The sequence below is a fragment of the Oryctolagus cuniculus genome, chromosome 6 (assembly GCF_964237555.1).
Source record: "Oryctolagus cuniculus chromosome 6, mOryCun1.1, whole genome shotgun sequence".
In the NCBI taxonomy this organism is placed as follows: Eukaryota; Metazoa; Chordata; class Mammalia; order Lagomorpha; family Leporidae; genus Oryctolagus; species Oryctolagus cuniculus.
In genome coordinates, this window is record NC_091437.1 from 40,389,124 (window position 1) to 40,403,741 (window position 14,618).

Genomic DNA, 14,618 nt, shown 5'->3' on the forward strand with positions numbered 1-14,618 from the left:
GCTGTAGATGCTGGATTTACTTTGTTTCTTTGCTTGCTTTCTTGTTTTTCACACTTATTCGAATAAGGGAAAATGTTATCTCAGTGAAATTAAAACACTATCCTACAATGTTTCCCTGAGTAGCTGCTGAGGTCTGTCACCTAAGACATCATTTTGGGGTCCTGTATTTCACAAAATTCTCAAAGAACACTACTCACTGAAATGTTATCTCGGAAAAAACAAATCTATAGTAAAGTAATTTAAGGAAATACAATATATCTGCCTTCTATCTGCTTCCTGCACAAGATTGACAGGAACTTATTAAAAGCCTTCAAAAATGTGGTCCTAAGGCAAACTTGGTTCATCTTAAACTCAAAGCCTATCTATCTTATTGGACCAGAGAATAGCCTTTATTTTTCCCATGCCATTCTAATTGATAGCTTGTAGATCTGGGTTACTGGAATAGATTTCACAGTGTTTTTGTGTGTCCAAGGAGGAAACAGAGACCTCAGGAAGAGGAGCTCAGTAATTTGTTAGACAAGAGTCCAGTTTCCTCCACGACTCATCTAGGGGGGAAAAAAGTAGAACTGCAGCCAAATTCAGCATTCATTCTGTATCAGGCATTGCGAAACACCTTTTGAAATTGCCTTCACCTTGTTGCCTGCCTAAGTTATCCAGAAAACAATTCAATTCATGTTTTAATAATATAAGTTTACACTCCAGTCACACCTATTATTTCAGGTTATCAAATCATTCCACCAACATTAATGAATTCTCCTGATGCTCCTGCAAAGAAGATTAAGGAAACCTCTTATGAGTGTGACTCTCTGGGGCCATTTTAATGAGGATATTGATAACCTCTTGCTGCACACATCTTCAAGTCAGTTCTTGTATGAGAGGCACTTGTTTAGTTCGACAATGACAATACATAGCCACATACCCAAAAGGCACTATCCATTCTGCCCCCAAAGCACTTTTATTTCACTGGGATTTTACCATTTAAATTACTCCTTCAAGATCATTACTAAGCCTTTCCTGTCAGTGTGTAGAAGCAAGCAGAGAATGGTCATTCCCAATTAACAAAGGAGTGAATTGCAAAAATAAAGTTGCTTTCCCACAGGAGTCAGGATTCATGTTCATATTCGCTCATTCCTACTAGTACCAGGTTCTCTGCTAGATGTGGGGAAACACAGCACTCAACTAGTTAAATGCAGTCTTTGCTATCATGCACATAGCTCCATGAGGGAACAGAAACTACAAAATCAGAACCTGGCCCTGAAGCACACATTTGTCCTGCAGATGTTGAGATGTTTTGTTCCTACTGTCATTCAGGTGTCTTCTCAGATATCCACAGAGTCAACAGGAACAGGGCACCTGATACAGGCTGGACAAGAGATACCCAAAAGGAGAGTAAGGAGATCTAAGAGCACTAGAGATAAAACAAGGCCTTGTCAAAGCAGAAACTAAATGTGGTGGCATGTGGTTGGTACAACAGAGACAGGAGAACATGTCCAATCAGGCTTCAGGCACAGCCACACCCTAGCTGAACTTTGAACTAGGCTGTAGACACCCCCAGTCTCCTATGGTCCCCCCTTCTCAGCCCTGCCCCCTCCCAGTGGAGTTGACTTTGGGACTAGGCCAAATAGGGACAATATTCCATCCCTTTCTTACAAAACAGTTTGACTCTCCTTAGCACCAATCACAATTCCAGACAAGCTAATGATGTAACTACCACTTCCTTCATGATTTTAAGTTTCAATGTGGCCACTATTTTGTAAAGCCTTGGGGAACATTTTCTGGGCTCCTTCAATCTGTGTTTTCCCAGACTGCAATCCTAATTAGCCACCGCTCCCCTCCAGAAATGTAATTTTCTCTGTTCTCTGCTAGGTTAATTTTATCCTTTGTTGACAGCCTTGACATTTTTCCTGAATTATTCTTTCTAGATCCCAAATTCATGTCACAGGACAGCAAATGATTTGAAATGGAGAGAGAAAGAGACTAAGCTAAGGCCCTGCCTACAGCTCAGAAGGAAAGATAGATTTTCATGTGTCAGCAGGGACAGCCCAACCATCACAGAAAGCACAGAGAAACACCTTTAGAGAACCCTAAATCCTCCCCACCTGTAACCTTTCCAGTTTTAGTGCCTGGAAATTCACCAAGCCCCATCCCCATTCCAACACCATTCTCATTAGATGCATCACCATAGCAACTTTTAGGAACTGCATCCTCCACCACATGGCAAACTAACTGAACTGTACAACTTATTTTGCAGCTGGTGAATGTAAAAAGTGAATCTTACATTTAATCATACTCACAGCATTGGCATTCAAATCAAAAGGCTTTGTTAGGGTTCCTGGAAAATGGAGTGTCATTTTGCCAGCACAATGTTTCACTCAAAGGCACATCCTTCCTACTTTGAAGTGCTAAGTGAATGGTAGAGAGAAAAGCTTTTTAGCTTAGGAATGGGGGAGGGTGGGGAGGAGGGAAGGAAGGAACAAAATCTGGGTGAATAACAGCAAAGTGAAAAAAGGCTGCTAAATCAAATTCAAGTTCAATGCAAATGCTGTAGCAAATCCTTGTCTGTGATTTTTCTTTCTTTTTGTTTCCTTTTAAAGAGGCAGCAACATTTATGGATAGAGTTTTAGAATCAAAGACCAACTCAGTACCCAAGCTCTGAGGACTCAGGCAGGTCACTTAGTTTCTGATGGTATAAATTTGCTTGCATATAAACTGGAACTAAATTAATAAGTAGTTGGCAGGCCTTTCTCAAGATAAATGAAGCATACACACACACACACACACACACAAATACAAAACCTGTAGCATGGTTTCTGGCACACAGCAGACTCACTATCATTTTCCTTACAGAGAACAGAGCTTGCACCTTAATACTTCTACTTAGCACAGCAAATAGTGAACAGGGTGCCTTATGTACACTGACTCACATCATCACAGATGGAGCTCTGGTATACAGGCATTGTTATTCTCATTTTACAGTTGAGTCTTAAGAGGTAATAATTAAAAATTACCCAAAACTTAGAATTATAGGAAAAGGATCGCCACACATCCTTCCAACAGTGAAACATTTTCTAACAGGTTCATCTAAGGTTTATCTGATTCTTAAGGGGAATGAACCTTTATGTAACTTCCTATTCATTAGGCCCATATCCTTTCATGAAAGATGTTAATTTGTAGACTATAAATAAGTTACAATGACTTTTGTCTGGTACAGAACAAGTGATTTCTGTTCCATAGAAAAGGTAAGCCTCAAATTGGTGATTTAATGCCCTATGGGGCATGAATTAACTCTGTATGAAGATACTCCATAAAGTTCTCAGAAAATGGAATTAAAATTTATGTTAGTGCAAAAAAAAAATCTATACCTATGCAGGGTCTTCAGAAATTTAATGGAAAATATACGTATGAAAAAACTGCATGAATGTCAAGGTTTTTTGCACCAAAATGAACTTACCTTAATTCCATTTCCCACAAACTTTCTGCAATATGCTTAGATATCTTACCCATCTGATTTCAGTGTGTTTTTTTTTTCAGTCCCTACATGTACCACCAGCTCTCAGATCCTTCTTTGCTTGAGTTTTATTTCCCTTCTTGTTCTTTCATTAATTAGATAATGAGGTAATAAGGATCATCAAGCTGGGAAGAAGCTCACTGTGTCTGACTCTGGTGTCTCTAGACTTGACTCCTTCTGTATCATCGGAACCAGTATAGGTTGGGTCCTGTCCTTAGGGAGCAACAGGAAACCCAACCGTGACACAGACATGCTATTGGTAAAGTGTTGTGCAAGCTCAGAGGAGAATCTATCTCTTATTTGCAAGGACTAAGAATGATGCAAGAGGATCACATGAAAGAGGAGACATTTAAGGAAGCTTTGAAGGATGGCCAGATTTCTCTCATTCTCATCTAATGTGAAATAAAGATCTCCAAGGTCCTGAGTATTAAGAGGAAAACTGAGGTTAATAACAATAGTTCTGGTAACCATGGCTAGGACTTCACAAAGCCCTTATGAGGTAGGTGTATGTTATCTCCATTTTCAGAAGAAATTGAGACACAAAAGCTAAAGTGATTTCCCCTAGGACATTTAAACAGCTGAATGCAGAGCTGGGATTTACCTTTGAACTTTCTGCTCCTCTATTCTTTGTTTCAACATATTCACCAAGGTCCCTAGCTCTTAGCTGCAGAGGATGCACAGTTCTAGCTTAACCCCACCTCCACCCCTGGTTCTAGGTACAATAGAAATTCTAATTCCTGTTTGACATATAAGGAGTTCTTGGAAGCTTCAGATGTGTAAATGCCATGTAAGCTGGGAAAGACTAAAAAGGGGAGGGAGATGGCAGTCCTGCCCTTGAAGACCCTTCATTGTTCTTTTTTGTTGGCTAGGCTGTTGCTAACTAGCTTTCTAATTCTTCTTGGTTGGCCATCTGCCCCTGGCTCTGATACTAAGTGGAGAATGAATGGCTTCCTGTTGTCATCCCTCTGAGGAAGAGATGATGCAACACAGAACTATGTATCACCAATGACAATGACAGAAGGCAGCCAGAAAAGGGAGGTGGCGAGGGACTTAGCCTCACAGCGGACTGTCAATAATTTTATCCTCAGGCTTTAGGAGGATGACTTCTCTCCTACCTTACTCATTTGCTGCCTCTTTGCCATCACTTCTTACAGCCTTCCTTGTAGCTCTTCAGTTTCATCTTTTCAGAAGAACGTCAGGTCATCTATTCTGCAACACGAAAGGGGAACGGTATCAGCACTGGGTTAGGAAGTTAGAGACTGGAGGTATAGTTCTAACTCTGCTTCCAGTTGGCTATTTGACCATGGCTGAGTCCCTGTGCCTCTGTTTCTTCACCTGTTCACCGAGCAGGCTGGACTAGTATGCCTTATTTGAAGAAGTGTATTTGTATAGTTAGTAACAGAAGAACGTGTTACCAATGAGGAGACTCAGTGACAAGGAACCCCACCCACATCCTCACCCACACACAGACCAGGAAGAGGCTACCACGTGATGTAGAAGGAGCCATCAAACCTCTTCTAACTTGAGACAAGGGTGGTAGCAGCTTGCTATAAACAGAAAGAACATTCAGAAAACAGATGGATGGGAAGGCCCAAGCGGGAAGCTCTGAGCACATGGGCTCCATGCTGATGTGTTATCTTGAGATGGCACCATCAAAAAGGGCAGGAAATAAGCAGTTGCTTCATAATGAACCCATTCTTGCCTGATTTCCCAGACTCCTCCCTGAAAGGAGAGAACTGGGAGGAGGAGGACCAATTCGAGTTTTTAAAAACTTAATTTATTCTATTTATTTGAAAGTATGAGAGACAGGCAGACATCTCTGATCTACTGGTTCACTCTCCAAATGCCTGCAACACCTGGGGCTAGGCCAGGGTGAAGTGGGAGCTGGGAACATAATCCTGATGTCTCTCATGGTTATCAGGGACTCAAGCATTAGAGTCATCATCTACTGCCTCCCAGGTTCCGCATCAGTAAAAACCTGCAATGGGGAGCAGACCCAGGACTCAAACCCAGGCACTGGAATACGGGATATGTACATATTAACTACGCATTAAACAGCCACCCATCAATTCAAGTTCCAATGTGTCTGGGAGCCCCTCCTAGTTCACCCTGCCCTCCCAGTCCTCTCCACCTTTTGATCCTGCCATAGGGAACCATAAAGTAGTCTAGTCCTGAACCTGCCACTAATGAACTGTGTGACTGACAAAAGTCTGTTCTTCCTTTGGACTTCCGGTTACTTCCCCCTGAGAGAGGCGAGATAAAAAATGGTTCACCGCTATGGAGAGTTTATGTGCTGGACAACAGGTTGTCTCTTGCAATACCTAAAATTTCCTAAGAGATGCTTTCATCCTTTTGATACATGAGGAAGTTGACACCCAAGTTAAGAAATGTGCATGTGATCAGATACTAAGGAAGCTGCAGTCTGAGTGCAGGGTGGAGACACTGAAGCAGTGGTACCTATCTCTGTGTACCACATACCCATGATAAACATCACTTGTCCTTCCCAACACTTACTCTGATTTCAGACACTGCAATTTATCAATTTCTCAATTTAATCTTGTGAGGAATAAAATCTATTCCTGTCTTTAAAAGTAAATGAGATTATGCCATTTTCGCCTTTAAGACCTTTAAACTTCCCCAACTCATGCCTATATAAAAATAAGTTCTTATTATGGACTTCAAAGTCCTGCATCATCTGATTCACCTGCCTCCCTTCCTTTTGCTCATTCTATTCCAGCCATTTTCAGCTTTTTGCTTTGCTAGAACACTGAACCCGGCTTACTCCAGCCTCAAGTCCCTTGTACTCACTGTTTCCTCTACACAGAAAGCTATTTCCCAAGATGTTAGCTTGATCCTTCCTCTCACTCTGATCTTATTCATGGGTCATTCCTCAGAGACGCTATTGCACAACACCTTTTCAAAGTGATGCCTTTCCCCCTCTTCTTGGTCTCTCTACCGTTACTCTATTTTTCTTCATTACTACTTATCTCTGACAGAAACAAAAGCATGCATTTGATTATTTAGTTATTTGTCTCCATTCCATGTAATGGTCTCTATTGCATCAAGCATTTCTTTGTGTATTGCTTTGTCCTTAGTCTTCCACTAGTGCCCTTTACCTAAAAGAAATCCAATAAATGTGTTGAATTAATGAGTGTTAATCATTACACCTTCTCCTTATTAAATATAGTAATTTATACTGGGTTGTCACTGCTGTAATTAGATTTACTCAACAACAAAGGTGATGGTTGCAGGGCTATATTCAGGCAGTCATTTTGGAATGGAAGGCTCATCTGGATGTCTTGCTCTGGGAAAGCAGTGTTAACATTCTGCATCTTGGGTCTACGTCACTGGTTGAGATGAGGGGATCAAGCTCTAACGCTCTGATGCCCTCGGGCTGACCCATACAGCTTTTCTGGGTGATGGCTTTGTTCCCAGAGACCTACTGCTCCCCAAGGTTATTGCGTAGTTTATACATGCCATCAACACTGAGCTACCAAATGGCTAGAGGAATGAGGTTTTGATTAAATTGGCTATTTTAGTTAATAAAACATAAAAGCCTCCAATGCTTAAGCTTGTAAAAAATTTTGTCTCACTTGGGCAGAGGCAGTACCTTGTGAAACAAATGAAACACATCTTTCTTGCCTGACCCTGGCCATGTCCTTGTGAGCCCTGGGTCCCTGTGTTCAAGATTAAGAACGCTGATCCGAGGGATTCCCAAAAGCTAGTACATCTCAAATAACAAGTTTGTGATCATTTCCCAGAAATGGAAATAGACAAAGTTGCAGAAGGTGGGCTATCATCCAGTCCCTTTGTAAAATGTGCATTAAAACTAAGTCCAACCTAAATTCACAGTGTTGTCTTGATGTCTTGAGTATGCTGTCTCTTATCCAAAGATCTTTGGAATGGATTCTAACTTACAGCACTAGCTCATTATCTGTATGGCAAAAAATAAGAACCTGATGAATTTATGAGAACTAGGTTTATCAATCGTGAGAATTACTTTTCTCTTTTTATGGAACTCTGTGGTATGACTGTAACACTGTATCTTATTTGGTATACACACGATGTGCATATCAATCTCTGGAATAAAATTTCTAAGGACAGAAACTTTATCTTGCTCTTATGAACACTGGAATGAACACTAGGCCTATCACCAAGTAGGCACTAAATCAATCTTTATTTAATGAATGAAAAAAATGTGTAAAGGAATAACCCAACTCACCTGTCTTCTTCTATTCAGATCAATGTTGTATTTTCCTAACATAACATTTCCCACCTCCTTCTGGGCACTGTACGTTCAAAACCCAGGGGAGCAAAGAGGATTATCTCTATTCAATGATGAAATAATGAGGTTCACAGTGATTTCATGACTTTTGTAAATTCCCCCAAGCCAAGAACAGACTGGTCATATAAGCTTGCTGGCTGCCCAGTCCAGCCTATGCCTTTTGGGCCTAGAGCCTGGCCCTATGGATAAGACATGGCTGTTGGATTGACAAGTGAGCAGAAGCACCATGAGCACTAAATGGGAGCAACCATTCTCACACAGCACTGGCCCAGAGCCCAGTCCCAAAGACATGAGAGGCCCTTTCTGCACTGGCCCTTTCACCTTTCATTTTCTTATTTTTCTCCCTCATGCCTCTACGATTTTCCAGAGGCTAGAAACTGACACTGTGGGATCCTAAAAACTGTGCACACTAACAATACCGCCCCTCCATCTGTTGAGCCCCAGTAAAGTACCAAGGTACACAGCATGGAGCTCAAGCTCTGAACTCAGACAGCCCTCGTTCAAATCTCAGCTCTGCCATGTGGCAGTTTTGGCATCTGTAAAATGGAAATTCTGACAATCCCTGCCTCATAGAGAAATAATGACAATTAAATCCATGTGGAGACACACAGAACTGTGCCTGGTATAACCCTAAACCTCTCACTTCATCCCCTAACCACCTTAGGATAGGTATTATAATTTATTCCATTGTGTAGACGGGAGAACTGAGGACCCATGATGCAGCTATTTCAACATGGCTTGCTCTGCTGACCCCTGGCAGAAGGAATATTCAAATTCAGAACTGTGTGACCCCAGCCTTTAACTACAAAACTATCCACGAGGCTGCTTACCTGCAAAGTACCTCTGTGGAAAGCATGCTGGAGTAGTGTATGCTGAACCCAAAGAGTCAAGTTCTCAAGGTGAACCCACAGGCCAATGTCACCAGGGTGTCCTTACAGACTTTTGAAGAGCAGGGAGAGGATTCTCTTCCAGTCTAGTGGTTCACCTCAGGTGCACCAGCATTTGATAACACCTGCTTTCCCCAGGCCTTCCTCCCACTCCACCCGCAGTTCTTTCCAATTAGAGGACTAAAAGGGCCTGCTCCATTACTGAGAATGGAAGCTTCAGTGCCAAGAGCCCCTACAGCCAAGGCAATTTCCTGAGGTTGTTAGCATGCTCTCCTCAGGACCCGCCTCCCTGTTAGCCTGAAAAACAGCCCCTCCGATTATCCCTGAGGGAAATCTCTCCCCCACCGTTCTGGTTTTTCACTACCTTACTGAAAACTCTTTCCTGGAGAGAGAGAGAGCAATAATTCCCTTTGGAGACACTGAGACGCCTTCCCTGCACCTGCCAGCTTGGTTGAGGAGATGGTTAAGGAAGGGCTTTTCTGGGGAAAGTGGTGAAAAATCAAACAGAGTGTGCACCAGGAGTCTTATAAAGTCAATGAACTCAATTTTGTTCACTTTAAAAGGAAATAAACTTGCCTTAACACAGTGGAGCGGACAAATCGGTCCTTCTTAGAGGAGAATGAAACATACACGAAACTGCAACCCAGGAGACAGGAACAGCAGATTGGTGGCCAGGCGCTTCTCCACAGGCTGTGCTCAGGAGAGCGGAGCTGTGGGAGCAGAGGTGCAGCAGCAGGCAAAGTGCCTGAGCATCCTCGCCAATCAACACCTCCCCCACCCCATCAGACAAATGGACCCCTGCTGAGGGCGCAGGTGAATTACCCTGTCCCACGCTAAGGCCGCCCACGTGATCCATCCCTATCTTCCCAGCCCTATCCCCACACCCCAGCATCCCCACACATTCCAGTACATTCTCTGAACCCTAAATCAACGTCAGTCTCTCACTGCTTCAGGCCCTTTCCTGGAAGTCTCATCTTACTCGCTCTTGCTTCAAGAACCTTCTTCCCTCCTGCAAGGTAGAAGGGACGTCTTCTCATCTTCCAGACCCAGAAAAGTAATTGGTCTTTGTTCCTTCGCACTAGTTCCTGTCTATCTTGGATGTCAAAAGACTGTACGCAGGTCATGATGTGACTTGAGGCCGGGTCTTTTGACTTCCTGTCCTGTGATCTTCGTACAGCATCAAACTTCCTCACAAACTCTGGAAGGCAAATTCAGGAGCCAGAACAGAAACAAGGACAACAAAAAAGGGAGTCTTTGTAACATTCACTGTCAAAGAGGCTACAAAGACAGTGCCCTAAGGCCCCAAAGCTTTGAGTCAGCGCTGGTGACCCAGGCATTCACCCAGAATGGCCTATCTGTCCTCCTGGGCAGAACCTCTTGGTCTGCCTCTGACAGCAAAGGTGCTCTTGACTCCTGTGCCCTGGGAGCACCAACGACGTCGTGAGCGAAATTGCCCCAAGCGACACAGCTGTTTGTAATCAAGCTATCTAGTTCCCTCTTCTTCCACACTACACTGCTACTGATTTTTTTTTTTTGTTCTGATGTCAACTTTTCTTTCATTTTATCCAGAAGAGGAACACCTCTTCCCTACCATTAGAATGATATTCTGATTAGAGTAAGCCATGGGTGGGAAAAGCAAAGACCAAGGACCAAAAATGGCCATCCCCTACTGCCTGAAAACTAGAGATGGCTTTTACACTTTTAAAAGATTGAAAAAAATTTTTTTAAATGAAGGGTTTCTTGGCATGTGAAAATGATATGAATTTAAATTGCAGTGTCCCTAAAGTTTTTTAAACAGCTTTATTGAGTTAGAATTCACATACTACACAACTTACCCATGTAAAGGATACAATTCAATGGCTTGTGGTATATTTACAGAGTTGTGTGACCATAACCACAATCAATTTTAGAACCTGTTCATTACCCTGAAAAGAAACCTCCTGTCTCTTAAGCCATCAGCCCTCAATCCCCGCACACCCCGCCCCTGCCCCCATCCCTTCAAACACTAGGCAGCCACTAATCTATTTTAAGTCTCGGTAGAGTTGATTGTAGTGGACATTTAACATACATAAAATTTTCTTGGCAAACATCCACACTCATTTACATATTGTCTGTGGCTGCATTTGCACTACAGTGGCAGAGTTGAATTGTTGTGACAGAGGCCATATGTACCACAAAGTCTGCGTTATTTATTCTCTAGCCCTATAGGCAGCACATTGGCAGATCCCTTAGATCCCTGGTGTAAGCCAATCACAGGGCTTGGCATTGCTTTGAATCTGTTTTTTGACCAAAGGTGGGCATTTGACCCAATCAGATAGAAGGAAGATACCTATTTCCACTTCACATGAAAGAGGTTTTCCTGTCTATGCCTATGCATGTTGTGATGCAGTGGCCATTAGAAGCACTCTAGGGTCCACAAATGGACACCTGAGGACAACAATGAGGATGATGGAGCTGAGAAAGAGAAAAGAACTGGATGCTGAGTCACAGTGAGACAATCCTGAAGCCCCTTCCTTTGTATTCCCTGGCATGTGAAATGTCCTCAGTATTAAGACGAAGTAGAGATACCTGGAGCCAGGAGCATCCTACAAGACACAACTTCTTTCTGAAGAGGACGTCTAAGTAACAGTAGCTGATTTGGACCAAGGTTGAATTTTCCCAGTGAATGGAAGGAAGGATCCGACAGTCACCCCACATCTTATTGCCCTACTCTTCCCCTCTTTGCAGCCTCTGTAAGCAACTGGTCAATGTTTGGAGACTATCACTTTTAGGGAGCACTGGTTGATTGGCCTGTCTGCCTATTGTCCTCCAAGTTGTCCTAAAGCCTCAGTAGCTCACCAGTGTGGCTGTTCACTCTTGAGATGAAGAATCATCTCATGTTAAGTCAAGATGTTGCTGTATAGAGCATTTGCAGTAGCTGATTGTCAACAAGTCCCTGGCTTTTCATCCACCCTGCACAATTTTGAGAAAAGGCCCTTGATTCCATTTGCAAATGTATCAGTGAAGCAGATAAAAACTGAACTGCTCTGTTGTTGTGGGAGTGATGGGTGGAGTCTGATCTATGCCTTAACTTTTACCTGGTGGTCAAGGATATGCCACAGAGCAGAGATTGATATCCAGAGATTGATAACCTGTTGAACGTAGCAGGTGACAGATGATACTGAGATATACTCTACCATCCTGCCTCTCTCCCTCCCTTCCTTCCTTCTCTCCTTTCTGTAGCAGACACTCATTAAAATACTAAGAACGTTTGTTCTTTTAAACCAGGACAACTGCAGAGATGGTATCTCAAGTATTCCTTTATTCCTCATGCCTTTCTGAATTGTTGCTCTTTTTGTAAGGAACAGGTATACTTTTTAAAATAAAAGCTTCATTCAATTTTGTATTAGCATTTCATGTTTCACAATTTAATATTTTCCTAAGCTTGTCTTAAAGTCTCAGTGGCTCACCAGAGTGGCTGTTCACTCTCAAGATGAAGAAACATCTTGTATTCAGTAAGATGGATAAAGTGGGGGGTTAGGGTTGTGGTGTGGTGTGGTGGGTAAAGCCGCCAGCTGTGACACTGGCATCCCATATGGGTGCTGGTTCATGTCCCAGCTGCTCCACTTCTGATCCAGCTCCCTACTAATGGCCTGGGAAAAGCAGTGGAAAATGGCCCAAGTACTTGGGTTCCTGCCACCCACATGAGAGATCTGGATGAAACTCCTGGCTCTTGGCTTTGGCCTGGACCAGCCCTGGCCATTGTAGCCATCAGGGGAATGAACTAGATGATGGAAGATCAATTCTCTCTCTTTCTCTCTTTCTGTCCTTTCCTCTCACCCTGTAACATTGTCTTTCCAACAAGTCAATCTTTTTTTTAAAGGATGGATAAAGTGAAAATGTTATGTACCAAATACTTTCAGTAACTGATATAGCAGAAAGAATAAATAGAATTTAAGACCCTTGAAGTTCTGACCTTGACATTTGCTTGTTATGTAGCATTGGTCATTCATTTTTTTTTTTTATTTAGCTTTTACTCTTTCTTGGATCCTTGGTCTCATGACTCACTTCTTTTGAAAGCATTTCCTGATGTCACCCAGTCCTTCCAAAATTAAGTTAGATAATCAAATAATGTATTCTTAAGGTGACCTAGTATCTTCCTCCATTATAGCTTCCATCTAGCTGAATAAAGAAATTACTGGTTAACCTGTGAGTGCTTTTTAGGAAAGGTTGGTATCTCTTCTTTATCTGCTTCCCTGAATTGGATATATCCTATCCACTTGATAAATGTTACTATTTCAAATGAGTAAATAACTGTCTATTTTAGTTTGTAGAAAAAGGAAGGTAGACTAAAGTCCCTTGCATCTCTAAAATTGAATTCTTTGTCTCTTATTATTCAACAATCTATAATAGAAGTGTTTACTGAAACTGTTATGTCAGTTAGGAATTCTTTTAAACTGATGGTGACAGATGCCAAGTATAATCCTGTCTTAAGTAAGATACAAGTTCACTTTGCTCCCACACAAAAATGAGATGAGCTCTCAGGGACTCAGTATCCCTCTGCCCCATGTTCTATCATTCTTTCTCCTTGACTGTTCTCCTCTAGGTTGCCTCATGGTCTTTAAAGGCTGCTGAAGCTCCAATCAGTAAGTGAATGTTCCAGGAAATTGGAAGGAGGGGACAAAAAAGAACAAAGTAAAAGATGGAAGAGCACTGTCATATAGAAGATTTAGCTACTGCTTGTGATGTCCACATCCCATATGGGAGAACCTGTTCAAGTCTCAGCTCCTCCACTTCTGATCCAGCTCCCTGTTAATCCATTCTGGGAGGCAGCTGATAAAGACCTAAGTGCTTGGGTCCCTGCAACCCATATGGGAAACCCATATGCTTTTCTGGGCTCTTGGATCTGGCTTGACCCAGGCCAAGCTATTGTGGGCATTTGGGGAATGAACAAACAGATGGAAGATATTCTCTCTCCCTCTCTCCCTCTCTCCCCTCCATCCTCTCTCTACCACTCTGCCTTTCAAGTAGATGAAAATAACTAAGTAAACATAATTTGACCACAAGTAAAAGAACATAGCTCCTGATGATTCAGCCTCTTTTGAAGGCCCTGACAGTGCTTTCCCCACACACCTTTTATTTGGGAGACAGGCTGGGAAACAGAGACTCACAGCTAGGCAAACTTTTGGACTCAACAATATGGGGTGCGTAGGTGTGGAAGAGGGAATTGGCAGTAGCTGAACAGAGGGCAGTCTCTGGTGAGAGCTGTGGTTTGGATGTCAGCTTGCATGTCCCCAAAAGCCTTTCAAAATCTTCTATTAATGATCCTAAGGGAACAGAGACATGACTCAACCATGGCGTTGAGGGGTGGGGACTTAGGGAAGTGATTAGTTTGGATTAGATTGTTGGGGTGGAGGCCTCATGATCAAGTCATGGTTTTTTCTAAGGAGAGACACGGAGGGGGCTCCCTCTCACTTGCATGTGGTACTCGGTGCCACCTCAGGACCTCCCCAGCAAGAAGACCATCACCAGATGCTGAGCCAGCAAGGCCACACAATCTTGGACTGTGAACCTCTCAAACTATGAGCCAGATTGAATCTCCTTCCTGTGTGGTTTCTCCCAGGTACTCATTTAATGTGACAAAGAACTGCCTAATACAGTGAGCACCACCTTGACATCAGCTTGTCACTGGAGATAGAGATCAGGTGTTAGAAGCAGACTTTTAGAGCTTGGCTTTTCATGCCATCAGCTGTAGGAATTTGTGCAAGTAACCACTAGGGGCATCAGGTCTTGTTTATCTATAGCACAAATAACAACTGATTTGGTGGAATCTGATCCCTTTGGTGCTGAGAGTCTAATCAGTTTGTGACAGGAAAACCTTGGACTCTTAAGATTACTCTTGGAGCCAGCACTGTGGCATAGTAGACTGGGCCTCCACCTACAGTGCCAGTTCGTGTCC

At 42.7% G+C, this 14,618-nt stretch overlaps 1 long non-coding RNA gene across 1 annotated transcript in view; it reads right to left on the reverse strand.

Moving 5' to 3' along the window:
• Window positions 1-14,618, reverse strand: part of LOC138850202 (uncharacterized) — a 162,484-nt gene that overhangs the window by 82,304 nt on the left and 65,562 nt on the right. The window contains exon 3 of the long non-coding RNA XR_011389866.1: window positions 4,624-4,717. This is a non-coding gene — a long non-coding RNA (uncharacterized lncRNA). The remainder of the gene's footprint in view (window positions 1-4,623; window positions 4,718-14,618) is intronic.